Here is a 27,459-nt window from a genome sequence, read left to right as displayed (position 1 = left end):
CTTAGTCGCTTTCGGGCGTTAAACCCCATAAACCAAACCGAATATACATTCCGTGAAGGCGGCATTCACGATACTATCAGCGCTTTTTTTTAAATCTGTAAACGGTGAAAATAAACACCCTGTCTATATATATACATGGGTGTGTGTGTGTGCGCGCGCGTGTGTGTGTGTGCGTGCGTGTCAGTTATTAGAATTTCGAAAACGCAGCGCTGTGACGCAATAAATTCTGCCTACATTGTCCAAAATTCATGCACTTTCGATAACCCTGCAAGCCAGCAACCCCTTCAGTGCCCGTAACTAATCGAAATGTGCATTACTCTTATAGACGAATGTGTTTATGAATTTTAAGTAAAGCTGCCCACTGCTCTGACAGTAATAGTGAAAAGGGGGTGACACTTCGCCAACCAATTTTGTTTGCATTTTTGTCGCCTCCTCGGCAATTAAGCCTAGTTTGAAATAAACTTTTCAATTTGAATTTTGAAACAGCCAAAATTTGATAGTTACAGTGCCGAAGGTAACAATGTTTTCGTAGTTCTAAAAACCGATATGGATATTACTTACGGTGGGCTACACGCCTCTCAGTAAATGAGGATACTAACAACCCTAGTCAAAAAGTTGACTATTAAATATTAGTTAACCAGCCTACTAGTTAGCACGTCTTAGCTGTATTCTGATGCACTGCACCACTGACAATGCTATGGCAAACAAAAAAAAGCGGTCTTCCGACTCAGAAAGCCGATTTTTTAAAGAAATTGCATAACATCTTAGATGAAACACCCTTCATACTAAACTGCAGCGCATGTTATTTCACGGATACCTCGCAAGTCGTCCAGAAGAGCACCGCGGCTTTGAGACCAACGTCGGAGGAGCATTGGTTTATCGGCACTATGTATACACCGTACGCATTCCTCGCATACGGCGGTACGGAGTGCGAATCCAGGCGGACATGCGCCACCGCAACGTCGCTGTCGAGATGATTATTTGAGAAAGAAAATTACGGGCGAGAGAACAAATCTACGGACAGACGGGAGTTTACTATATGTGTTCAAGGCGCCCCCTTCTGTAGCGCAAAGTTGGAAACCAAAATTAAAAATCGACCTCATTAAACCATTCGTATCGTTCATCGGGGAGCATATAGACCTAAAATAAGCGAAACTCACGCACTCTGAGAGTCATTCGCCAATTATGCCTAAATTCGCAAGGAAAAGAAAATAAGAAGCAGTTAAGACCTTTGGGTTTAACTGCTATTCGTTAACAGCAAGTTCATTTCGATAAATTGGCTTATTGGTATTCTTCGAGTGCAGACTAATCAATAGTCTCTCCATTTTACTAAGCCGTCTGGAATGCCAAACTGGGGATAATCGACTGCAGCGTTAAAGCGGCCATAAATTCAAGTCAGGAGCGTTTCGCTTCTTCAGTGCGAACGAACAGTTAATCCCCTCACTATTTTCTCGAGGACAGTACGGCTCAGAAAGCAGTTTCCTGTTCCAATTTTTTTTTCTATCCTAGAGGAACCCGTCCTTATATTAACAAATTTCTTTTCCGCGCTATGACTGTGCAGGCCGTTCTTTTTTCATCGTTTTCATGCCTTTTGTGTTTTGCATCTTATTACTGAAGCGTGATTCTCTCTCTCTCTCACACACACACACACACACACACACACACACACACACACACACACACACACACACACACACACACACACACACACACACACACACACAAACTGAGCCAAGTAACGAGTTCAATGGATTTTTCGTGCTTTATATCGCGCCATTTTTCTCAACTTAAAAGGACAAACCAATCAGCTTGCACGCTTCAAAATCGCGATCACTTTATAGTGCAGCAAAGTGCACGGTTAAGAGCCATGGAGAAACGCTTGATTTCTAAAAGTGTTTCTCTTTGGAGAACTCTACACACTTCATATTCTTTAAGTACATATACTCTATCGGGGTTACTAGGCGAAGATCAATGGAAGATGTTTCGGTATCTTGCAAGATAATTTTGTGCACTGAAAGTCAAAGTGATATTGCTTTTCTGCGTAGTGTAGCAGCCCTCAGAGCCTATATATATGGCTGTTCCACGGAGACCGGAAATAAATATTGATTGATTGATTGAATGATTGATTGATTGATTGATTGATTGATTGATTGATTGATTGATTGATTGATTGATTGATTGATTGATTGATTGATCGGTTGATTGATTGAGTGTGTGTGTGTTATGTTGTGTTTAATGGCGCATAAGCGGCTAAGGCTATCATGCGCCAAGAACAAGGTTTAGTAAAATTGTCTCGAGCAAAGTTTGAAGACAAAGTGTATAAAAACGGCGGTGTAAAGGGCCTAAAAGTTATTTTTATTACCTGGCTGATTAAATACAAACACTTTAGAAACGGCTGTTTGCAGAAGCTTTTAAAAGTTGGTTAACCTCCGTGGACATCCTTGGCAGGTTGATTGATTGATTTCAGAGACCAGACGGTCTAGTAATAGTGTCAGGCATTCTTAACGTTACAATAAAAATAAACGGCTAAACCCTTGTGCGTGAGCTCAAGGATGCGCGCAACAAAAATCGAACGAAAGTAACTACGGCAGTTCCTCCTCCAAGCGTCCTCGAATCCATACACTTGACACTGCCCAGCACGTGGCTCCTTCGTCAGCCACTCGAACAGTTCCGGGTCGCGAACCGCCTTCGTAATGGGCAGAAATCAGATCAATTAGCCGCTGCCCGTACAGTGAGACCCCCCTCTCCAAGAAAAAAGTAAGGGAGAAAAAAAAAATCGCAGAGCCGGACACGTGTGCAACACCGACAAATACCGGCCATCCTCGCAGAGGTAACGAGAAAGAAAAAAAGAGAGACTGAAAGAAGAAAATTGAGCGGTCTATGTTATAAGTGAAAGTGTGAGAGGAAGAAGCTGGAGCGTTGGAAAGGGAAAGCTTCTGGGAGTTTCTCGAAAGTTTTGAGGGAGAAAGAGGAAAGACAGAGAGTGTGTAACGCACGCACTGGTCGCGCGATTTCCAGACGGCGAAGGGAGCGCGCCGCCCCGGCACTTAAATAGCGCGCACGCATGGGGCCTAAATGGAATCGCCTCGAAAGCGCCACCGAGCGAAGATGACGAAAGATATGATCCACTCAGATGGTTCAGAGAGAGAGAGAAAGCGTGGTCGTTCAGACGTCAGACGGAGGCACGCCGAGAGATTAAAATCGCATTCGCGGTGCGAAAGAATACGGCGACGAGCGACACGACCGACGTCGCGTCCGTCTTTGCCTCTCAATTTCACTTATTTCTTTATATCGCTGTTTTTTTCATCACATTTTTTTCCAACTCATCGAGCAGAGGAAAAAGAGAACACGCTCCTCATCATCTGATCACTTCCACGCGTCAACAGATTTCGCGCGCTCAGTTCAAGAATGAGAAGAGTTGTGTCACTAGAGGAGGGAACACCTCCCTTAGAATCCTTAACGCAACCAAATTCTCACCAAATTATTCCGAATTGATATGGGTCCCAGCCCATTCGGGGAATCCGGGGAACGAGGCAGCCCACAATAAAGCCCGAGGTTTCGTCGACCGGGCAGTGGATGAGTCTGGCTCCCTAAATTTCACGAAGGACTCAATGATCACATATCATGATCTCACCAATCATTTTAAATTAGAGAGGAGAATTTTCCCCCCTCCAGACAAAAGACTTACTAAAGAACAAGAGGTTACGTGGCGTCGTCTACAGACGAGATCGATACGCACCCCATCACTCCTCGCGCACATTTATCCAGATCTTTACAACCCAAACTGCAAACACTGTGGCCAACGTGCTACCTACGATCACATCCTGTGGGACTGCAAAATAGAGCCACCTCCGGGTGATCTAGTTACAGCTCCTTCTCTCGAGCGGTGGGAGACCGTGCTGGCTAGCTCTGACCCCAGAACGCAAGTTTTGGCGGTGGAGTGGGCTGACAAAGTCGTCGAGGGCTATGTACTCTCGACCACTTAACGCGACCTCTTGCCAAGCTCTTCCCGGCGAATAAAATGTTTTACAATCAATAGAGGGAGGCGATGGTTGCTCTCACCTTGACGCGGCGTTTGCCCAAGGCATAAGCGAACACGAGACGACAAATAAATACAGATATACAGCAAAAATGCCGACCTTAATCTCAATAGCTTAGAACCAATTTCCCCGCTAAGCCTGAAATTGAATAAAACGCCACGTACAGAGGCGGAGCTTTCGAAATAGAACAAGCGCGGTTTCTATGTTTCTTTCCAGCCGCTCAGAAACACACGAAGGAGATAAGATAATTAGAAGTTACAAGGCGACACAGCGACCACTGCCAGGAACATGGAGGGAAAAAATAAGCGAAACGGTAAAACATAACCGGATTGGCTCATTAGATATTGGTTATCTCAAAACCCTATATCGCGCGGTCTCTCGACAACGCGCAACCCGTCCTTAGTCGCACTGCAGTTCCGTGAATGCCGCGAGCGTGAGATCGCGTCGCAACAACTTCGGTTCTTGCGAGTACAGATCGTTTCCTCCGATCTCCGTCTCGCAGGAAAAAGAGGAAAACTCGGATCCGAAACGTCACCCTACTACGCGGGGACAGACACGCTCCACTCGCTACGCAGGCTTACATTTATGCCAGGAAAAGACAGAGAGAGAGAGAGAGAGAAACGAAACATGAGGCGGATTATAGCGAACGCGCGCTCCTGTAACGTACGCGTCATGTAAGAGGAAGCAGCTGTCGTCCGTAATCGCGTCACCTGAGCCGTCGTATAGCTTTTCCTTATACCACATCCAAGGCGGAACCACGCTTCCTGCTTGCGCTGGCTGAGCGACGCGATGTGGAAGGAGCGGAACACGTATGCGCTGCGGTTTTCATGCTCGGTTCCTGCAGGCAATTTCCGGCGAGGCTTTTCCTTGCTGCAAGCAAGGACTCCCTCCGTGCAGTGTAAGATTTGAGCGTAACGGATTCGAGCACAGCATATTATAACATAATCTGTTACGGAATATAGCAAGAAATTCTGGTAGAAGGAGCAGCAGGAAAAAAACCATGACATCCCAGGATGCCCGTTTCTCGATTCACACGATGCCGTCGACATTTCCATGTTTTGCTTTGCATAGAGATGCTACGTGGTTGAAGCAACTTCTTGAAATGCCCGTATGCGCAGCTTGGTCGCCAGCGCTGAAGCCTTTTCCAGCGCTCTTGTATACAGTATGCGATACACTTTTTCCTCGAAAGCAAAACCGAAATAATAAAAAAATATCGCTGCTTGGTTTTACAGATAATGACAGACACAAATGGAGAGCTTGAGACAGACGAGTGAAATACGCTTCTAACAAACGCACGAAGCACAGACTGCTCGGGTTGTTGGTGTCGTATTCCTTTGCATCACTCGCACGCAAAGACAGATGAGGGCAGAGGCAAAGAAAAAACAAGCCTCGAGCGCTAACTTCCGACAGTTTCTTTTGCTGATACGGAGGCATGTACATGAAGAGCTGTCTTCATGACGTCATCCATCGAAATGCCGGCATCCATATCTTTCATATGAAAACAAAGCACGTTTCTGAGCGCGGCCACCGTACATTGCCATTTCATTAGATGACACTGTGAAGGCAGCTGTGTGGAGGTTTGTGCACGTGGTGTCCTTCTTTGGCTTCTTTCCTCATCTTTGACGCCTCTCTCTCGTATAAAATAAACAACACATTCGATTCTGAATTACTGCATTACCCGCAGAGACAACGTACGAAGTTGGAAGTTTAAAGTACATAAGCAGCAACAAAATGCAACGCTCGGATGCCGATGTGCAAAGATGTGTCAGTATAATTTTGAATGGGGCGCATATGTTAACCGGACGGTCAAAATGAAACACACAAAAAAAGCTCGTACAGCGCACAATCCGTTCTCCCTCCCTCCCTTCCTCCCTCCTTTACTAATAAAGCGAAAACATTTTAATCACAGACGTCAACGGGGACATTTCGCGTCGGGTTGACGTGAAAAGGCGAACGATGCGATTTCGTCATGATCTCAAGTTCTCCCCTTTCGAAAACGCCAGCGCCGCGGTACATGAGTAGACAGACACATGACGTTCGGATTCTGACCACGAGACGACGGGTTCCATTCCAGCGATGGAGGCGAAATGTGATAAGCCATCGTACCGAAATATATCGGTGCATACGTTTAAAGGAGACACCAGGTGGTCGAATCTCATCCGAAGCCTTCCACATGCGGTGTGCCTCACAAGTCAAAGTGTTGCTTTGACAGGTGAAAACGCGCTAATTATAGTTCATTAGTGTATTACGGTACCACTCAGCCCACGACCCCATTTATAAACGGCAGGTGCGTGGTGTGCTATGACACCACGTAACCGGCATAAATGCAGTTATTCGACCCATTAACCACCCCCGCTGGTCTCTCACGTTTACAGCCCCTCTTTTCGTGAAAGGCGCAGCTGAATCTCACACCTCTCAAAACTCTCACATCAGTGCGAGGAACCTCTCTCGCTTTTAGACCTCTAAGGCTTATATAACGGCAACTTTTAAGGCGAAAGCCTTTAATGGCTCGTACTGTCGTCCGTTAGCAGAGGTAGCAGAGGGTGTGACACCTTTGGCAGCGTGCTAACTCGGGAACAAAAAAAGATAGAAAACGAATGGTTGCTATAGATAGAGGAGGAAAAAATAAACCTAGAAGCCAAGATTCATGACTGTAGAATAATTAAGTAATTATAGTCAAAAATGTCAAAATTGCGTCGAAATAACGCAGACGTCGACATAGTCACGGGAACAGTGTGACGTCACATCCACCGGAAGTCGTCACCGCATAGTGAAAATTGGCACAGAATGGTCGAAAAAACGCCGGATTTGAGTCTAATTAAATGGAAAAATGTGTAATTAAGCGCAACTAACACTTTAGATCCCTGAAAGATGTATAATTTTGGTATCGATATAGCCACGGGAACGGTGTGACGTTACATCCACCGCAAGTCGTCACGGCATAGTATCCTCGCCTTTCACCTCTCAACACTTTAGCTGCCATAGTGTCCTCGCAATTTTTTTTTCACAGTAGATAATTTTAGTAAACACAATTCAGCAAAGCACGTCGTCTGACGTCGCAGATGACGTATTGTGGACCTTTCCTACCAGAAAAAAATTGACTGTGGCTTAGCTAAGGTTAAGCCTGGATAAGCGAAAAGCTCTCGCTGCTTTTCAGCCAACTCCCAAGCTACCACTTCTGGATCGGTGTTTCTTCGCCGTCCTACTGTTATTTCTTCTCCTTCCATGGCGAGTGTCTGCGCCTGTTCTATGGACTCCTTTCAAATGTGCACTGCGCACGGCTGCGGCGAAAGGTCAAACGGTGAAGCTCCGCGTGACGTCGCTCGGTTTCGCGCATGCGCAGCTGTGGCTAAAATTGATCACGGCGCACGCCAGACCCGGTGTTGACGAGCCTAGTGAAGATTTTCGCTTCAAAACAAGCATCGCGGCTAGCCTCGATCTCGCAAAAACGCAATCACTTCGGACCCAGCCCCGAGGGCGCGGCGCGGAAGTATCGCCCCGTATCCGAACCACGCGACTCATCGTCGTCGCCGTAGTAGATACGTGCGCGAATCGGCGGCGGAGTTCGTTCGCGGGGCGGCAGCGATGTGTTGCCATCCGCGCCACTCGGGCGTAGCGCCGCGTCGCGTGCGCGCTGTTGACGGTACGCTGGCAGCAGTCGCCGGGCGCGCCACCGCCGGAAAACACTCATCTCGGACGACGGCCGGCGAACCAATTTCCGTTCCGCCGGCCGAAAGGGAAAAAAAAATACAAATACTAGAAGCACGGGGCGGTTTCGGCACCGACGCGGGCCCTGGGGGACTCTTCGCGGGCGCCCGCCAACCGGCCCTGGCTGGACCCGGGCGTGCGCACTGCACTGCCACTTTCACCCGTCTTTAAGTGGCACCGTGTAACGCGGAGGCCCATCTTCCTCGCATGCCGTAGCCGTAATGCTAACGGGACACTGATAGACATCGATATCGATAGACTCTTGTAATCTAGAGACATAAACGACCCCTTTCACCTAAATAGGAGCTTTTATAGACCTTTCCTATAAACCTTTTCCTATTGGCCTTCGCCGTATTTCAAGTGGGCTGTCCCAGCAGCGTTCTAATTGGCAGATTTCATAGAGGCATCTACTGCGCATGCGCAGAACCGTCCAACACGCACGCGCACTCAGCCAAGCTGTAAGCAGTGAAAAGGTGTATAAGCGCTCCTTGGACGTCACCGCACTGCTCGCTGCGCCGTCATGTGCACCCCGCGCTAGGACGGTGGAAGCAGCAGCGGAACCCCCGGCGCAGGATATTTTCATTCTCTCTACCACGAAGCTAAGCCCAGCAGTCGCGAGCCGGCGCCAAGGAAAGCGCGCGTCCGAGGGCCACAGCGGCCTCGAAAACATGAGACGTATATAGATCTTGCACGGCCGGCCGGCCAAAACAACGCAGGTCGGCGCTTTTTGAAGTGGGATATGACGAAGGCCATGCAGGCAGCGGTCGTGCGCAGCGAGAGGACAGTGATAGCGAAGGTGCTGAATAACAGCAGAGCGGCCAGAGGGGTGGAGATAACCCGAGTTCCACGAGAGCACAGCTAAGAAGCAGTGAAGCAAACAAGCTTCCATCAGCGACAACTGCACTCCCAGGGAGGTTTCCTGGAGATTACAGCGCAGCCATCATCCGCTCTCGATGCAAAATGACGCAACCAAAAAATGAATGACGTCACCCGCGACAAATGAACGCCATCCATGTCAGTACGCGAGTACGTCCAAAGAGACTGTTTCATTTACGGTACGGTTATGCGATAGCATACAAGCCTCACAGAAGCTAAAAGCCGGCCGCGACCGTCCGGCGTCGTCTATAAAAGTCCTGAATGGCTGGCGGGCAAGGGCGTCAATAGTGACGTCACTAGATCGATGAAATTGTGTTGGCTGCAGAGTTGTGACGTCTCTAGCCCAACAGTGACGAAACCATAATGGGAGAATGCCCACTGGCTGGGGGAAGTGACGTCACCTGACCGGCAGTGACGTCATCAGACTAGGTTCACCTGTGTGACGCCTCCACCTGCCGACACTGGCAAGTGGCAGGTGGTGTGCGGAAAGAGCAATACGGGTTTCACAAGCCCCACCAGTAACTTCCGGTGAAGGCATCGACGGGTTCGAATGCTATCGCGCTGCCAACAAGTACTGGAATTAGGTGCCCCTACTGTACTGCCACCAGCCTTTAGGCTGAGGATCAGTGGACCCGCCAGAGATCACAGCTATCGCTGGCGCATCTTCGCTTCGGGAAAGGGCAATTTTTTTTTACTTAGCCAGGACTAGAAAAGCGCAGGTACAAGAAGAACGTGACAGCAGCATGAGAACTGTCAATCTCTCACAATTTAGGTACGTTTTCTTTTTCTACTCATAAGCGACTTTTACAACGCAACTTCTCATTTAAGGCCATTACCAGGCTCTTCTTGAGAATCGCCAGAAAGTACAAAAAAGAAAAGCAGTCAGGAAGGGGGGGGGGGGTGAAATTGAGGCGAGTTGGTGTGCATTCATTGTTTTCATCACTGCTTGTCTATGTCCCTCAGCTGTTGCGCTGTTCCCCTACAATGAGTGGCGGGGGAAAATGGAGATTTCGCTCAGAAGCAGAGCCAACGATGCTTTTAATACTCGATCTCAAGCTCTGGCGCAGGAGGTGCGGTCTTCTTGGCAGGTTCATGCGGGACCCACGGCTCGGCAGGCAGCACCCTCACATATAGCGACGGACACGCACAGACTGCTATGGCGGCCGCTGCCGCTCTTTGCGCTCAGTACGAAGCGACGACGAGAAGGGGGGGAGGCGCGGCCGGCGCTGAGCAAACAACGCGATATCCGCGCGGCCAGCGCGGAAAAACAAGCCGGGGTGTCATCACCCTCGCAACGCCTCCGTCACCACCACCACGGTTGCCAAAAATGAACGCACTTAAAAACACTCTCGCCCGTTTGACCGCGGTCTATTTTGTACGACGGTTTAGACGTTTTAATGAAACTGTGATAGCGTCCCGCGACCTTGCTCCGAAAAAGCACGTCTCGACAAGGGTATCGCACAGGAACGTGAAGCTAAACTCGGAGCTTCTGAGAAATGACGGGAACGTTCAAAGAACTTTGCAGTGATGGAAAAATTGGCTTCAACACAGCCTGATTGCATGAAAGTGCCACTTTACCGAGTCTTCACTGTAGTCATTATATAAAAGGTATCCTCTCTTCTTTAAAAATAAATGCGGGTGGCCAACCGCACCTCATAACTTGGCCTAGGTGCATTATAAGAAGATTCTCTCTCAGTCACTCTTCACGACAAGCAGCACTAAGAGGCCGTGTTAGACAAGTAGTAAGAAACTCATAAGGGTTTAGGAGTGGATGGATGGAAGACATGGAGCGAACAACGGACACCAAGGACAAAATGGGCGGAGACATGGGCAAACATCCAGCTGTTGGCCGACATTGCAAATTTGCAAAGTTTTCCTCAAGACCATCACTCCGCAGAGTGACGCTTTTCTGTCGGTGCGCCACTAAACTGACAGGGTGCGCGAGGTTTCTGTCAGATGAGGTGGTGCGTATACGCGCAAAGACGGGATTGCCGTTCGAAACGCTGGAAAGCAGTTTCGTGTTTAAGTCTCAAAGCTACGCTGTGTGGCTGCGTAGAAGGCTGTAAACGTAGTGGAGGGCTCCGGATTATTTTGCACCACTATTTGGTAGGTCAAGGGTCACGCGGAGGGTGGCGGGAAGAAAACAGACCACTCAGAAAAATAAAACCGCAGGTCAGAGTACACTAAGATAGTCATCAGAGACGGCATTAGCAGTTAGGTTAGACGGACGAGGGTCTATAGACGCGTGGTCTCCATTGTCAGTAGTCTTGCGCCAGCAACCTTAGCCCAGCGAATTTCCGAACTTCATCTCTCGACCTTAGCCTCTGCACAGCCCCCCTCTACTATGTGCCTTGTTGTTTTTTTTGTCTATGTTTTGTCACTCTTATACCTCCGCCATACGGTACTATACTTAGACCTTTTCAACGAAGGTGTTTAACTTCACCAGATGAGAAAAACGGGAAAGGAGTTAATGCACGGCTACGCGATGCGGCTTTTAAACTTCAATTTTCTCTTGTTTCCTTTCCATTTCCTACACTTCATGTCATTTCCATCATTACCTCTTCAAGGACGCTACTTTTTCTCAGTTTTTTTTTTTTCTAGGAGAGAAAAAAAGGGGGGGGGGGGGGGCTACAAATGTACCTGACATCTGCCTTCACCTCCAAGGACCTCTGTGGCAATGGCGTAGCTTCGCAACGAGCGCCTTTGAACGAGAATACCCTATTTTCAAAGGCATTTGAAAGAGATGACCTCTGAAAAAGGCGCGGTGTATAGAGCGTTCCGAGAAACGTTCGCATGCTAGCGCACCCGATCCGAGGAGGTGGAGTGGAGGGGGGGGGACACCGTTTGACAGCTGTCACACCGCTTGGCCCCGGGCTTCGGGGAGGTTCGTGGGGAGTTGGCCAAATCAGGGCAGAAACGCTCCCGGACCGGCCCGTACGGGAGCCCGTGTCGCGGGGCACAGTGATCGATCGCGAAGAAATGACTCACGCCGAGCCGTCAGCGACGGTCCAACGCGGAAATGCTCTACCGCGACGGATGGAAAAGCTCTCCCCTGCGTGTACGCAGCACACGTATACACTGAGTCTCTCTCCTTGGCTCTCTGTCGTTTCGGTGCAGTGTTGTGGAATCTGCTGTACTGGCCCCGGCGTCCTCCAATCTAAACACGAACACACCTATATGGGAGTAAAATGTGAGTGAGCTGTCCTCTAGCGCAGTCTCTTTCATAAAAGTGTGTGCTAGAGGTCAGCATACTCCCTTTTTACTCCCTTCTGTTGGGTGTGGATGCAAGAAGACACATTCGAGAAGCGTGCAGAGCCTTTCGGCTCAGCAGCTGAGCACCATAACCACTGAGCCACTGCGGCGGATTTGTTAGATTTGATAACTTTATTGAATATATTTCCCTGAAACTGACCATGTGTGCACGGTTTCTCCGGTGGCTTCCTTCAGCGCATATAACTGCCACGTTGCTTCCAAGCTCTCCGTTTGGTCTCGCGGTTGGTCCCACGTACCCTGTCTAGCCCAATGGAACTGCAAACTTCCGCCCTCTCGGCACACATGCTCAGCCTCACCTTCTGCGACGCTGCACAAAATAACGTCTCTGTCCGGAGCGGCAGAGAGGCTCTTCCTTTCTCCGCGCGCGGTAAGACGAGGCTAAATTCAACTCGCATTCCCCGCAACGCGGACTGTCTTCGCGCCCGAATGACACACGCCACCGCCGGCGCAGGAGGCGCGAAGAGTCCGGGAACGTACGAACCACCCCTCGCCAGTCGGGCAGAGTAGTTTCGGCCGAGCTGGCTAGGCGCTCGCTTCTATTCACGACGACGACGACGGGAAAAATACCCCCGCTCCACCACGGATCGTGAGCGTCCGCAGTCAGCGCGCAATTGCGCTTCCGTCATGACGCCGAGACTGAACGAACGCGCGCCACACGTCCCTCAACAACAGCAGCGCCGTCGATTCGCGCGCTTCCACTGACACTCGTTACCTTTCTCCTGGCGGCAAAAGTGGAATGCAACCCCCCAACACTCTTCGCTGGGGGACGTCTAGATGGGCTTGCATCAACGCTACTCGTCCAACCCCCCGAGCCTCTGCTCAGGTCGGCGTGGCCCCACAATTGGGGTCAGATGCCCTCTTCGAAGGGCGCGCCGCCGGCGCAGAGGTGGAACTGCGTAGGGGACGCTCTTCTTCGAGACCAAATCGATGACCGACACGCCTCGGCTGCACAGGTTCGCTCGAAGGCAATCCGACGATGTATTTTGGTCTGCGCGGCTCCTTTCCCGGGAGGACAACGTCCAGGCCCCGTCGTTTGCGAGGGCGTCATCTTCCGGCATTTGCTGGACTTTGGTCAGCTGGGTGGCTGGGCTGACACGCTGTCCAGCGCGGTGGCCAAAATTGGCTGCCTCGTCAAGGAAATGCGCTTATTACGAACGCTGAGATTGCATCTGTATGCTTGTCTCGGTACAGGTGCTGCTGTCTTTTTGCGGGCCCGCAACTGAAACGCCTGCATGTTGCTTCGTTAAGGCCAAGTGTCCGTGCCCTACCCAAACAAGAGGGAGCACGAACGACGCCACGTTAGAAAGTCCCGCGTCAGCCGTGCACATCCAGGAAGTAGCGGGCTCAATAAGGACGACTGGCCCCTGCATACACAGTGGCCTGTCCAGCAGCATGATTAACTCCAGCACTCAAGGTAAGTAGAGCGCTTTGTACAAAAGAAAATCGTATTGTTTTTACAAACTGAAAATGGCCCCACTGGGCCACCTGCGGATGCGCTGTTCATCATCATCATGCTGTTGATGGCTGGCGGTAGCGAGATGAGCAGCGATACTCGTCATCATCATCATCAGCCTGACTACGCCCACTGCAGGGCAAAGGCCTCTCCCATGTCTCTCCAATTAACCCTGTCCTTCGCCAGTAGCGGCCACCGTATTCCCGCAAATTTCTTAATCTCATCTGCCCACCTAACTTTCTGTCGCCCCCTGCACGCTTGCCTTCTCTTGGAATCCACTCCGTTACCCTTGAGGACCAGCGGTTATCTTGCCTTCGCATTACATGTCCTGCCCAAGCCCACTTCTTCCTCTTGATTTCAACTAGGATGTCATTAACACGCGTTTGTTCTCTCACCCACTCCGCCCGCTTCCGATCTCTTAACGTAACACCTATCATTTTTCTTTCCATAGCTCGCTGTGTTGTCCTTAACTTAAGCTGAACCCTCTCTAACAGGGAATTTTAGCCACGCCGTAGACGTTAAACAAGGTGACTACGGTGACGGCAATTGTACGGTAAATGTGGTGGCTTGAATGGGTCAGCAAATAAGAGTATGGCACAATTGATTTCGGTTTATAGGTTTAAACGTCCAGAATCGACTCAGGCTATGAGGGACGCCGTAGTAGAGGGCTCCGGATTATTTCGACCATCGCAATATACACGCAAGTCACGGGTTCGGTCCCGGCCGCGGCGGTCGCATTTCGACGGAGGCGAAATGCTGGGGCCCGTGTACTGTGCAACGTCGGTGCACGTTCAAGAACCCCAGGTGGTCGAAATTATCCGGAGCCCTCCACTACGGAGTCCCTCATAGCCTGAGTCGCTTTGGGACGTTAAACCTATAAACCCAAATCAAGTTTGTCATAACCCTATTTGCTGATGACCGAATCAAACCTATACATATTTTTAATACGGTATAGGCAAGCCTGGGAACGGTAGCAACGGCAGCGCGTTACCGTATCTGCCACACGGCTGTTCGGCTGTATTATAACTCTCTAATATCAGGTCGCACGAAAAGGCCGTCTAGTCTAATCTGGCGCGGATGATCTATTCAAAGCGCCATCTAGCAATTGATATACGCAGCGGTATACCGCAGGCATACCCACCGCTTCGCGGAGCCAAGTGGCAGGGCTTTCCTCAACCTTGAAAAGCAGACCCAGCAAGTCAAAAGCAAGACGACGGCGGCGACGATGGCACTCAGCAGACGAGGAAGCCCTCAAGGAAAGAACAAAAACAAAAGGAAAAGAAAACCGAGAAGCAAGCTCGTCACGCGATGACCGCCAACAGGAACACAAAAAAAGAAAGGAGCACCTCGATCCTCGCGGTGTCATCGCTCGTCGCTTTCTTCTTCTCCTGTTCACCTCGCGGAGTGGGCAGAGCATACCGCGCAGTAGCTTCTTGCGTAAGGGCCGCGTTGACGTGCGCAGCGTGTCTCCGCACTAATTGAACACGCGCGGCGTAGACAAGAAGAGGGAAACACAGCGGCGGCAAGACGAAGAAGCCGCGGCGACGGGAAATATAAGGCGCCGTCGTGTCTACCAGCAGGGGCTTCGGCGCGTCACGAGGACGGTACGCACGCAGACCAAGACGTGTATGACCGCGAATCGTGCCTCGCACTCGTGTCGGCCCGGCGACCATCGCAGCGGCAGGATTCACGGCCAAGCGACGCGCACAATCCACGATGGCGACGGGCGAGGACGCGGCAACGACTGCGGATGACCCGCACGCGGCGTAGTGCGTCGTCCTCGCTGGAAATCCTTTAAAGGGAGATAGTAAAGGGGATAGCAAGAAATTTCTTACTATCCTCACTTACTATCTCCCTTCTGCCTATCACCCTAGCCATTACTTTTATTTCCGCAGACACCAGATTAGGTTTCGCATAAGGAACAAGCGGCAGTTTCCGCGACCGAAAAAACATATTTTATCTAAGTGCTTATGGGAATCCCCCAAGGTGGAATAGATTCCACCTAGATTGGGGGATTCCCCTAAACATCACACAAACACCGTTCCCGCCTCGAGTTGTTGATCAGTTCGCGCTCGCTCTACCATATTCTTTTTGTGGAAGCTGTGTTTCTCTGTAGCCACATGGCTGCGCTTGGGTGGGTGCTAACGAGTAATTACTCCCTTGTTATCTTTTACCCTCCGGTCTGTTGATATTTTTCAATAAACATACTTCGACACCATCACCGTAGGGTGTATGTGATTCATAGAGGGCGGGTGTTCTCGAAAATGTTTTCAATGCGAACGCATTACTAGTCCCATTACGAGAAAAGCCAGCGGCGTGTGTGTGTTAGGGTGTGTACTCGCATATACACGGAAAATCTCAGCGATGGCAAGAGAAAGGGCGAGAAATGTCTCAAGTTTGTTGAGCCACGGCGGCGAGGGTAATCGCGTTTTTTTTTTTTAATTCTAGAAACTGCTATGCATATTACTCAAGGTGGCCTACACCAACACCACCTAAGTCTAGGTGCTGTTGGCTACACGCCTCTCAGTAAATAACCAGCTTAAAAGGTTTGCTACTTAATATTAGGTAACCAGCCTACTAGATAGCACGTCTAGGCTGTAGTCTGATGCACTACACCGCTGAGAGTGCTATGCCGAAAAAAGCGCTCTTAGAAATCAAAAAGTATTTTTAAAAATAGCAGAAAATCTCACGTGAAAGGCCATCATATAGTATACCGACTTCATGCTGCATGTCGAGCCCCTAACTATAGCACATCACACCATAGCACCCGCCGCGCAGGCTAATTGGCTTAGGCGTTCAGATGCTGATCCCAAGGTCGCGGGATCGAATCCCGGCTGCAGCGGCCGCATTTCGATTCAAGTGAAATGCAAAAAAAAACGTCCTCATGCCATGTTCGATGAGCGCACATTAAAAGAACGCCAGGCGGTCGAAATTCGCACCATACCACAGCATACCATAACATATCATATACCATACCATATACCATACCACAGATACCAATATACCATACCATATACCATACCATATACCATACCATATACCATACCATATACCATACCATATACCATACCATATACCATACCATATACCATACCATATACCATACCATATACCATACCATATACCATACCCCGGCGGGGATCACCGTAGCGCCTCTTGACAACTATGACTACAGCTACTGCGCTGCCGTAGCTATAGCCATAGCCATTATTCGTTGCGTACGAATATTGGCGCAAGTAGCAAATATGCCGTATGACATTCGACTCATGTTCGACTCGGTTTTTAGCTATGCAGTTCGTATAATCGGTACGGTTCGGTTTATGGCGTTTAACGTCCCAAAGCGACTAAGGCTATGAGAGACGCCGTAGTGGAGGGCTCCGGAAATTTCGTCCACCTGGGGTTCTTTAACGTGCACTGACATCGCACAGTACACGGGCCTCTGGAATTTCTCCTCCAAAGAAATTCAACTGCCGCGGCCGGGATCGAACCCGCGTCTTTCGGGTCAGCAGCCGAGCACCATAAACACTGAGCCACCGCGGCGGCTTAGTTCGTATAATCGGTCTTGAAAAACTACTATTCGCACACCCCTAACAGATAATAGAGACGCGGATTCAAAACTGCTTAGTTTCTATGTGCCTATAGCCACCTTCGTTTTCTCCCTGCAGGCATGCGCAGCATTCGTTTGCATCGAGCTAACCGGACACCCTTCTGGACAACCTCCATGACTTCGTGCGATGGTGCTGATCGCCAACAAAAACATTTTTCAGTCAAGCAATTCCATTCGTCACACAATATTTCAACACAACGAAAGAGACCGCTATATACCGCCATCTTCAGCAGCAGCAAGATGAAATTCCTAATAGAAATTGAGCACAAGTGTATTTCCGCTAATAAACACTAGTCAGCTAACTAGTCATATGACCAGTCGTCATTGTGACAGGTCGGAAGAGCATATTTTTCCAAAGCGCGGCATATCCCTGCCTCCATCATGCTGTCTTGGGGATAAACTCTCCGTATAATAAGCGCCGCTGTTTGCATGGCATCTTATTCACGGCCAGGTCACTACCTATTTGTTTGCCAAAAAGCAGGTTATTTTACCCGACAGCTGTATTTATGTCAACTCAGAGATGCGCTGCAACAGAAGAGAAAAAAAAGGTTCAAAAAAACACGCCTGCCGAAACCCGGGATCGAACCAGGGACCTTTAGATCTTCAGTCTAACGCTCTCCCAACTGAGCTATTCCGGCCGCACGGACAGAGCGTCGCTAGAAGTCCTTTTATCGATAGTGGAAGCTTTTTCTATCACGCAGGCTGCTGCTGTTTTGCGTTGTAATTTACCCGTATTTTTTGCGCTCCCCCGATACAGGCATTTTCTTTACGCTCCCTTGCCACCTAGCCCCACTATTTAATTTCGCCGTTTCTTGCGCACTATTAGATGTTTGGGGGATGGGCTGGTGATGATGGGCTGGTGATGATGGGCTGGTGATGATGGGCTGGTGATGATGGGCTGGTGATGATGGGCTGGTGATGATGGGCTGGTGATGACGGGCTGGTGATGACGGGCTGGTGATGACGGGCTGGTGATGACGGGCTGGTGATGACGGGCTGGTGATGACGGGCTGGTGATGTTGCGCTGGTGATATGTTACGTTGCTTGACGCTGAGTTGTTGACATTTAGTTGCTGACCTTACGTTGACGACGTTACGTTGATGAAATTACACTGACGACGTCACGCTGACGACGTTACGTTGACGATGTCACGTTGACGATGTCACGTTGACGATGTCACGTTGACGATGTCACGTTGACGATGTCACGTTGATGATGTTACGTTGATGATGTTACGTTGATGATGTTACGTTGATGATGTTACGTTGATGATGTTGCTGCTGCTTCTACTGGTTGTGTTGTTGAATCTATAAAACTCGGAATTGCTTTCCTATTCGTAGTTCATTTTACAGCAAAAGCTGTAATAGCTGTGTACAAGCCATTTAGTACAATCAATTCATGGGGTACAACGGAAGCCATGTAACGCGTTGCGCCTTAGGTAAACACCACCGCCACGTACAGTCTTTATCAAAAGTATACAGCCGAAGGGGTCTGCTTCTGAGCACTGCAGCGCGGCTCCTCTTGCATACTCAGGGACCCTAATCTCAGGAAGGCGGGATGAACTTCAGTCCTCAAACCTCCCAAGCTTAGCACTGTCAGATGTGCTAAAGAGCCACGCTACACAGCTTGGAAGCAAACTCCTTGGGCTGTACATCTTTGAGAAAGAGTGTACCTGAAAGCGCGACTGAAGTTTCCGCTGACCCAGAGAGCCAGTTATGCGCCTTTGCCCAGAATCAACGGGGGTTTAGACTGCATAAGACGACGCTGGGAACCAGACAATTTGCTGCGTGCAAGCGGGCCCTGGAGCCCGTGAAGTACGTGGGCCAAGAACGTGATCGAACCATTGACCGCAAGCGAAAAGCCAAGTATGCACAAGAGCGTTCAGCCGCCAAAACGGGCTGTGAGACGCCCAACGGGGCAGTCGCCTGTGAAACGTCAAAGTGAGACTGCCACTCCTGACCTCACGGCCGCTACTGACAATAAGATTTCGCTGATTAATGCGCTAAGCCGGTAAGCTTAGTTCTATATTTTATGCGAAGGATACTACTTTAGCTACCACTTCAGCCCTTCACCGTGGTTATGCGCCTCCAAATCACATGACACGATGATGCCACACCACGTGACACGATGACGTCACGGCAGTGGAGAAACGGGGGTCCACCTCGCGCCGTCGCTGTGGTTGTGCGCCTCCAAATCACGTGATACATGACGTCACACCACGTGACACGATGACGTCACGACAGTGGAGAAACGGGGGCCCACCTCGCGCCGTCGCTGTAGTTGTGCGCCTCCAAATCACGTGATACATGACGTCACACCACGTGACACGATGACGTCACGACAGTGGAGAAACGGGGGCTCACCTCGCGCCGTCGCTGTGGTTGTGCGCCTCCAAATTACGCGACACGATGATGCTTCGCATTCTCCAGGCTTAACCAAGTTAAGCCTCAGCCTTTTTTTTCTTTTTGTTATCACTATCTTTTTCACACGGCACGAGCTCGTCTCGCTGCTTGTACATGCCTTCAATTGTGCATAGCAGAAAGTAACCTTAATACTTCTGGAACACAGAATAACCACCGTTATTCCACCTTTTAATGCTTTGAACAATGCACCAGAGGTTACGGTGTTCACCACCGTTCCCCAGATGGGCCTCAACTTTACTATCACGACGGTAACAGGCCTCTAAACCGTGTAACAGTCAGTGCTTAGGAAGAAGACCGCCCAAGCTGTTTTTCCAAGAACGGTGACGACGCAGCCAGTCGAACAAATCGCAAATTAACATTCTCGCGAACCGAGAGAAATGCGGCGGATAAAATGCACCGGGTGCGATTCAGGTCGCACAGTCAGCGCACCGACGCGGCGGAGGCTTTCCTCCTTCCCCTAATTTTCTCTACGTCCTCTGTAAACCTACGAAAAGCACGTGCTCGCCAAGACCCGCGCAAATAATAGTAAGCAAACCCAGTATCTCACTAAAAGCAAGCTATAGTTCCGGAAGAGTAAATTTATAGCTAGCACATTTCCGAGTATACGGGCTTTGCGCCTATAACTCCTGCAGAACCGTGATTAGCCCTCAGCTGGCTGTCTCAGTTAGTCTAGGCAACAGCGCGCTCTCGAAAACCAGCCACGCACTATTAATTCGGCATCGCGCGCATGCCAGCCTCTACTAATATAGCACTGTAGCGCCCCTGCTATGGAAAGTGAACCTATGGGCTAACGCAGGGCAGAACGCTCGGGAAGACTGCATAACGCTGAGTCTGTAGGGGCAGCTCTGAAATCCACCACCCCGCACTTCACGAGGATCACCGATGTCCGGCGGTTCGGCCGTGGCGGCATCGTTTGGAGACCACCAGACCAGGCATGTGTGGCGGACTTACTCAAGCGTACCTCCTTCGCCAACCTTACGATGAGCGCGCTTATACCTCCTGACCTGACGTGTTCAAAAGGGTTAGGCCGAGATGTAGACACACGACTGAGAGCGAGAGAAACTGTCTTCGGCTGGCGTGATCGCCATTCACCGATGCATGCGCTTAGTGGACGGGATGAGATACCCACCGAGACAGTTATACTATAGCCACTTTTGCGGGGCCGACTTTCCTATCTGAAGTCAAGGTGTAGTCATTGACCTTTCTTGTTGATCAGTTCGCATCTAGGCCCCTACAGCGCTGCAATCGCAAGAGGTTTTCCCATAGTGCCACGGCCTGCAAATCGAGTCCACGTTGCTCTGCGTGCGGAGAGAGCCACAGCCGAACTGAGTATTCTACTGAGCACGAGGAGTGTTGATTGTGTGCTGGTGGCCACTCAGCTACGCTTGCCTTCTCTTGGAATCAACTCCGTTACCCTAAGGACCAGCGGTTATCTTGCTTTTCACATTACATGCCCTGCCCAAGCCCAGTTCTTCCTCTTGAAAGAGTTCGACTAGAATGCAATTAACCCGCGTTCGTTCCCTCACCTCTGCCCGCTTCCGGTCTCTTAACGTTACCCCTATCATTTTTCTTTCCATAGCTCGCTGCGTTGTCCTTAACTTAAGCTGTACTCTTCTCGTTAGCTTCCCCGTTTCTGCCCCATAGGTGAGTACCGGTAAGATACAGCTGTTCTCTACTTTTCTCTTGAGGCGGCGGCAGAAGGTTAGGTGGGCGGATGAATTTAAGAAGCCTGCAGGGATAGGGCGGCCGCATCTGGCAAAGGACAGGGGTTACTGGAGAGACATGGGAGAGGCCTTTGCCCTGTAGTAGGCGTAGTCAGGCTGATGATTATGATGATGATGATGACCAGCCCATAGCTTCCGCCAGTGCGACGAACACCGAACGCATATGGCCACCTCGCAAATCGCCGATAGATCGGCGCGCGGAAGTGCCTCGTATACGATATGCGCGTTCATGCATGCTTGCAAGCTGCGCAGGTCAACGCATGCCCAGTTCCCACACGGCCCCCGGCGCCGCAGTATGCAACAACGGACCCCCCTTTTGAGACCTCGCCGCGCAAAGGACGCTTGTTTCTTCACTTCCTAGTTCTCACGACGAGAGGAATAATTCTTTTGTCGTTGTTGTTGCCTCTTTCTGGCGAGACGGCTTCCCTTCCATGGCACGGCTCCATACACTCTGGTGGCACCCTTTGTCTCGGCCGCCGTGCCGGAGAGATTACCTCGTCGCGTCGAACAAGGGGGCCCCCAAAATACCTCGAAAGTAGAGCCGAGCGCTCAGTTCCTTCGCCCTTTAATTGTACGCAGCTATTTGCTTGTTTTTGTTTTTAGCTTGTGCGTGCGGCGGGCTATATAGCGCGGACAGAGGAGGGCCTTTGTTAGCGCCTCCGCGCAGCAGCCCTCCTTAACCGCGATCTTCTAACCTGATCCCGAATCTGCCACCTGCCGCACGCACAGCAATTTGTTTTCTTTTTTTTCTTTATCCCAGGGCTGAGCGTGTGGCGGGAGAGACTGAGCTGTTGCCAAGAGACCCGTCGCTTTGGACTAACGACGAAGAGACCTACAGACAGGACGCCGCCGAGTCCCACACCGTATTTATAAGGTAGGCCTCGCCGGAACAATGGAAGCCGATCTCTCTGGACCCGCGATGTTTGCTGCTGATGACTGGAAGGTTTGGCCACGTGCCAAGAGGGCTGCAGCCTGACACGCGTTCGCGCGCTTTTTTTTTTTTTTGTCTTCACGATAGAGAGAGCAGAAACGTAACTTCGCACGGAGTAAGCGGTCTTTAAAGAACGGTGCCCTAGGCCACAGTCATCTCGGAAGGCGCCGTTTGTCAGAAGCTGCGCGACTCGGCAATGGTTAACGCAGGATCTCTTCAGTCTCGGGAACCTTTTCGTGGGTGACTTCTTTGGTGGAGGTGCGCGGATTTTGCTTTGGTTTATTGGGGTTTAACGTCCCGATGCAACTCATGCTATGAGGGACGCCGTAGTGAAGCGCTCCGGAAATTTCGTCCACCTGGGGTTCTTTAACGTGCACTGACATCGCACAGCACACGGGCCTCTAGAATTTCGCCTTCACCGAAATTGAGCCGCCGCGGCCGGGATCGAACCCGCGTCCTTCGGGTCAGCAGCCGAGCACCATAACCACTGAGCCACCGCGGCGGGGCGGACTTTTTGGTATTTGTCGCATAGCTCAGGGCACTCAAGGGAAAGACTGGCCCTCATGCCCACGGTGTATAATAGCTCATGCCTCAAGCAGGCTATATCGCGTTGCTTATTAAACAGCTCTGGCCGCTTGGTATGCCTCCAGTGCAGTGACAAAGTTGGGAGTCAATATATTCTCGTCGGCGAGAACTGAACGCCGACGAGAAGCTGAACGTGGGAGATTCCGATGGGAGTTTTCGCCGCCGCCAAGAAAGCGAGCCCGACAACTGCATACAACCGCCACAACCGCCAGCTTCCACGGATTCATAACACTACCGGAATCACATACCCATTTTCGAGACAGCGAACGCGAGAGTTTACGAACACGAAATAATACGACAGCAATACCGTTCACCTCATAGAAAGTTACGCGCACGGCTATTTATCATTGCAAAGCAACAAGAACCGCAGAAAGCTGCATGTAAAGCCATCACTGTTATAGGAACAAGATTCACAGACGCGGACCCGCTGCTAACTACGCGGATGCTCGTCGCATTCACAACGAATACAACACGAAAAAGCTCACATTGAAGCCGGCCCTACGACACACGCACCAACCCCCGGCTGTGAAGCACAAAAGCACGCACTCAGCATCGTCAGAGCCTCCGTTTCCTCTCCTACCGTGTGCCTGACTCTTCCCTCTCCCGAAAGAGTTAAAAATGGAAGCAGCTTTTAGAAGCGAAAACACGACAGCTCCGCGGGATTCTTTCAATGGCCAGTCATTAGGAAGAACGCGGTGGCTTCCTCAGGCAAACGCGGAAGGCAGCCCTGCTTTCGAGCGCGCAAACCCCCCCCCCCCCCCCCCCCCCCCCGCCCCTCCCGCACAAAAGCGTGATGAGCCCGATTCCTCGGCCACCCACGACCATTGCATGATGCAGAAAGCCAAGCCATATGATTCCTATAAGTAATGTGCACTGCAGTGGAAAGGCTGGACCACAGCTCAAACAGGGACGGTTCAATTCTATTCCATAGTGCGGAATAGCGCCCGACAGCACTATTCCGATGGGTAAACCCTGAGCAACATCTTAAGATGTATGCTTGCGGTGTTTGTAGGTTTGCGCCAAGTGAAGTAAATAAAATAGATATCCGCGAACTGGGACTCGAACACGCGGCGGGACGAACAGATGAGCTTCGCTGTCCACTGCTCGAGAGCACTATAGGCTATCGCGGCAGCCGAACACGTCTCGTGTTGTTGTTGTTGTTGTTGTTGTTGTTACCTAGGTGGCATGGCACATATCCACAACGGGGGATAGGCCAGGATTCAGTGAGGAGAGCCAAAATAAGGTAAACTGGGGCCGAGTTAAACTGCAACACACACTCGCGCTGTGCACTGCACATCGCCTTATTCATCAACTTACATTACTACCAAACTAATATTCGCGTTTTGAGCTATGTGGCGGTAATGACCGAGAGATGTGCGCTGCATGCGTTCGCGTTGAGAACATTGCTGCAGAAACGCGGCACTAGAGCATAGGCCAACGACGATGGCATCGGCGAAGAAAAAGCTGTAGACGCGCATAACTGGCGGTGGTGTCTGTGCGTCTGCAAACCACTGTGCTTTCGCACAATGTTTCGTGCTTAGCAATGCTATACCGCCAGCCGTTTCTTTTTTATTTTCATTCTTTCAGCTATTCTGCACTGGTCCCGGCGATGCCATTTCCCCACTATCGCCAGTACCTGCTAGTCGGTGCGGGGAACGATAAGTAATGTCGAATCAATAAGAATAGAGGGAAATAAATCACAGTACAATATTGGACCAGTATAACCACGGCGCGCTGCATTCAACCACAACGTTCTCCCTTTCAAAATAAAGGCGCAATGCAGGCATTTATTTTGAGTCCCTAAAAACTTCGAACCGAATCCAGTTTTACCTTTACAAGAAATTTTTGGACAGTCTATAGACTTCTGTCTATAATGTCTTTAGACTCTCTATAGACTAGTCCTAGAGTAGTCTACAGGCAACAGAAATGTTATAGACAGTCTTTATTTAGACAATCTTTAGATCTATGGCCACACACTTTTAGTGGACTTTTGTCTACAGAGAGTCTATAGACTATGAGTAGACAAAAAGAAATATCTATAGGAAGGCAATAGAGTCTACAAGAAGTCTATAGACTGTCTATAGGCCATATTTATAAGGGTCTGCCTGTGTATACACAGGCGGAAGAAGGTTCTGCAAAGTGCACGAGCGCTCAGAACAAGACGCGCCTCGTTGTGCTCTAATTTTCCGCCCTGCTGCACGGAATTAATAAGGGCAGCGGAAAACAACACGGCCGCACGAAGGCGGAGATCCATGCTACAAGGCACACTGGCACTGTGCTGGGGCCAGCCTGCTTATAAAAGACTGTCGTGTTTCAAGGGCGAAATGGCGACCGCGCAACTTGAACTGCTTATGTAACACGCGAGTCGCATTTGAGGACACACACGCGCACAAAAGAGGAGGCACAAAACGGAAACCATGACGTGTCTTTCCAGCCAGCTTTTGTTTTTACTTACTTTCCGTTCCGCGACGTCAATAGCATTAACTATTAACTGGTCATCACCCAACTTAAAACACGTCATCCCTACTGAAAAAAGTTGTATGATGCAATAAACTCACACAGTTTGTCATACAAATGTCCTTAGAGTTATCATGCAAATAAGAAATTATCATACAAATGTCATTCATTTTTGTCATACATAAATTTGTCGTACAGATGTCACACAATATCATAAAATTTGTATGACATTTGCATGAGGAAGCTTGTATAAGATTGCATCATACAACTTTTTTTTTTTTTGTAGGGATTACATAGCTGCACAAGCCTGCCATATGTACTTGCTAGACTTTGGTGTTCACGTCGCACTGAAAGCACCATAGAGATAGAGACAGCTCTTTAAAGGGGCTCTGAAAGGGGCTCTATTCAAGTTTCGGTAATGCCTGTGATGCAAAGGACGCCGCTTCACGAATATCGTCCAGCAAGAATTTTTTTGATGCGCTCTGTACAAGCTCAGTTATCTGTAGTCAAAATTTCATTTTCAGCGTTTTCGCGCCTTTCCCTCTCCTCTCGTCACTTTTTGCACGCTGGAAGGTCGGCGCTCCTCCGCCGGAGGAGGCGGAGCTTCCTGACCCCGCCGGAGCTACGCCACTTATTGATCGCGGCCATGGCAGCTTCCTGATGTCTGAATGAATCTAACCAATAACCATCTCTGAACTGGCATACGAAGGAGCGGTACGACGGAGGAGGGCGCGAGCATGAAAGTGTAGCCGGAAACAGCTGGCCAATTTTCACGCGTGATTGTGGGTTATCTGCTGCGTGTAGAAGTGTATTGTTTGGCTCAGGTGTACATGACACCACAATGCAGTGATTGAGCGCGTTGATGTGCTTTCCTCGGAAGGTGTTTCAGAGCCCCTTTAAAGCGTCCATGCCATTTTCAGCCGTACACATGGCGACGACGTTACGGAAAGGCTGTACGCTCACAGAAAAAGCAGTTTGAAAAGCAACGAACGGATATCAATTTACAAAGCTAACACGGCAAATAATCGACTAGCCTGCACGAGCAGTAAAATCGTTCATGTCCGTAGTGGAGCCACAGTTAATAATACGAAGCGCACAAACACACTCGCCGGTCGGATTGGCTTTTCTCGTGCCACCATAACCTTCCATTAGGAACCCATGCTTTATGCATATAAATACTATAGGTGAAAACAGAGTCACAGCACGACGACAACACACCGAACCTTTATCAGCATCACGCGTTTTCCTCCTAGACAGTACAAGAAGCATCATATATTCAAGGTCCTTCGTCTATAGAGCACAGTGGGAACCTTATATATAAGCTCCTTCTTCTATGCAGCACAAGAGCCATCATATATACAAGCTCCTTCACCTATAGAGCACAAGCCCTATCGTATATACAAGTTTCTTCGCCTATACAGAACAAGCGGCATCTTATATGCAAGCTCCTTCCTTTACAGAGCACAAGACGCATCATGCATACAAGCTCCTTCGCCCACATAGCACATCACGCAACTCAGACATATAAGCTCCTTCGCCTATAGGGCCCAAGGTACGCCATAAATACAAGCTCATTCTCCCGACGGGCATAGCCCGCTTCCGTTTAGCACGCGAGGACCGCGTGCCTGTCAAGCGGCGCACGCGACGACAACGACCTGGGGAATACGTAACATCTCTCATCCCTTTTGCCGCGAAAAAGAACGAGAAAAAAAGAGAGGCGCAAAAGAATAGAGCGCAAAAAAGTTGAGCCCCATAGTCACGCGAAAGTAAGGGTCTCTCTTACTGGGCCGATAGGGGTGTCTCGAGCGGTCGAGGCCAGGACAACAGCAGAAGTAACGCCAGTTGGGCCGCTGCAGGAGGAAGGCGGGCCGCAATGCCCCATTGTCCGCAGCGGTCGCTGGTCACGCGAGCCGTCCCCTCCAGGACAGAGGCCATCGATCGAATCTATACCCGACGCAGAGTCTCTATCGCCGGATGATCGACGTCCAGCACGCCAAGCCTCAATGACTTGCGCTCGTGTCCCGCCACTATTTCACGTTGACCGTTTTCAAGACAAACCGCTGTTGAGCACAGTTTCCGCAGCGCTACAGCTGTGTCTTGACCAAGAGTGCACCTGCTGAAAATGTGTTCTCCACAATCGGTGCTCCAGAGCTGCCATCGACGTCTGAACTCGAATACGCCTAAACTGGAGTAAAAAGGGTGTAAACCCTCCTCCGGCGCACTCCCTTTTTACTCCTTTGGTCGTCTGAACACGAATACGCCTAAATTGGAGTAAAAAGGGTGTAAACCCTCCTCCGGCACACTCCCTTTTTACTCCTTTGGTCGTCTGAAAACGAATACGCCTAAATTGGAGTAAAAAGGGTGTAAACCCTCCTCCGGCGC

General features: G+C 50.1%; 1 protein-coding gene and 1 non-coding gene across 2 annotated transcripts in view; both read right to left on the bottom strand.

The window, feature by feature from the left end:
- The window catches only part of Oatp30B (Organic anion transporting polypeptide 30B), a 246,754-nt gene that overhangs the window by 186,674 nt on the left and 32,621 nt on the right, over positions 1-27,459 (bottom strand). The gene's annotated exons all lie outside the window — the stretch shown is intronic.
- On the bottom strand, positions 17,523-17,595 carry TRNAF-GAA (transfer RNA phenylalanine (anticodon GAA)). The gene has a single exon. It is a non-coding gene; the product is annotated as a tRNA-Phe (tRNA).

This window comes from Amblyomma mixtum, chromosome 2 (assembly GCF_055824585.1).
Source record: "Amblyomma mixtum isolate Tamu chromosome 2, ASM5582458v1, whole genome shotgun sequence".
NCBI lineage: Eukaryota > Metazoa > Arthropoda > Arachnida > Ixodida > Ixodidae > Amblyomma > Amblyomma mixtum.
This window is presented reverse-complemented; position numbering and strand designations above follow the sequence as displayed.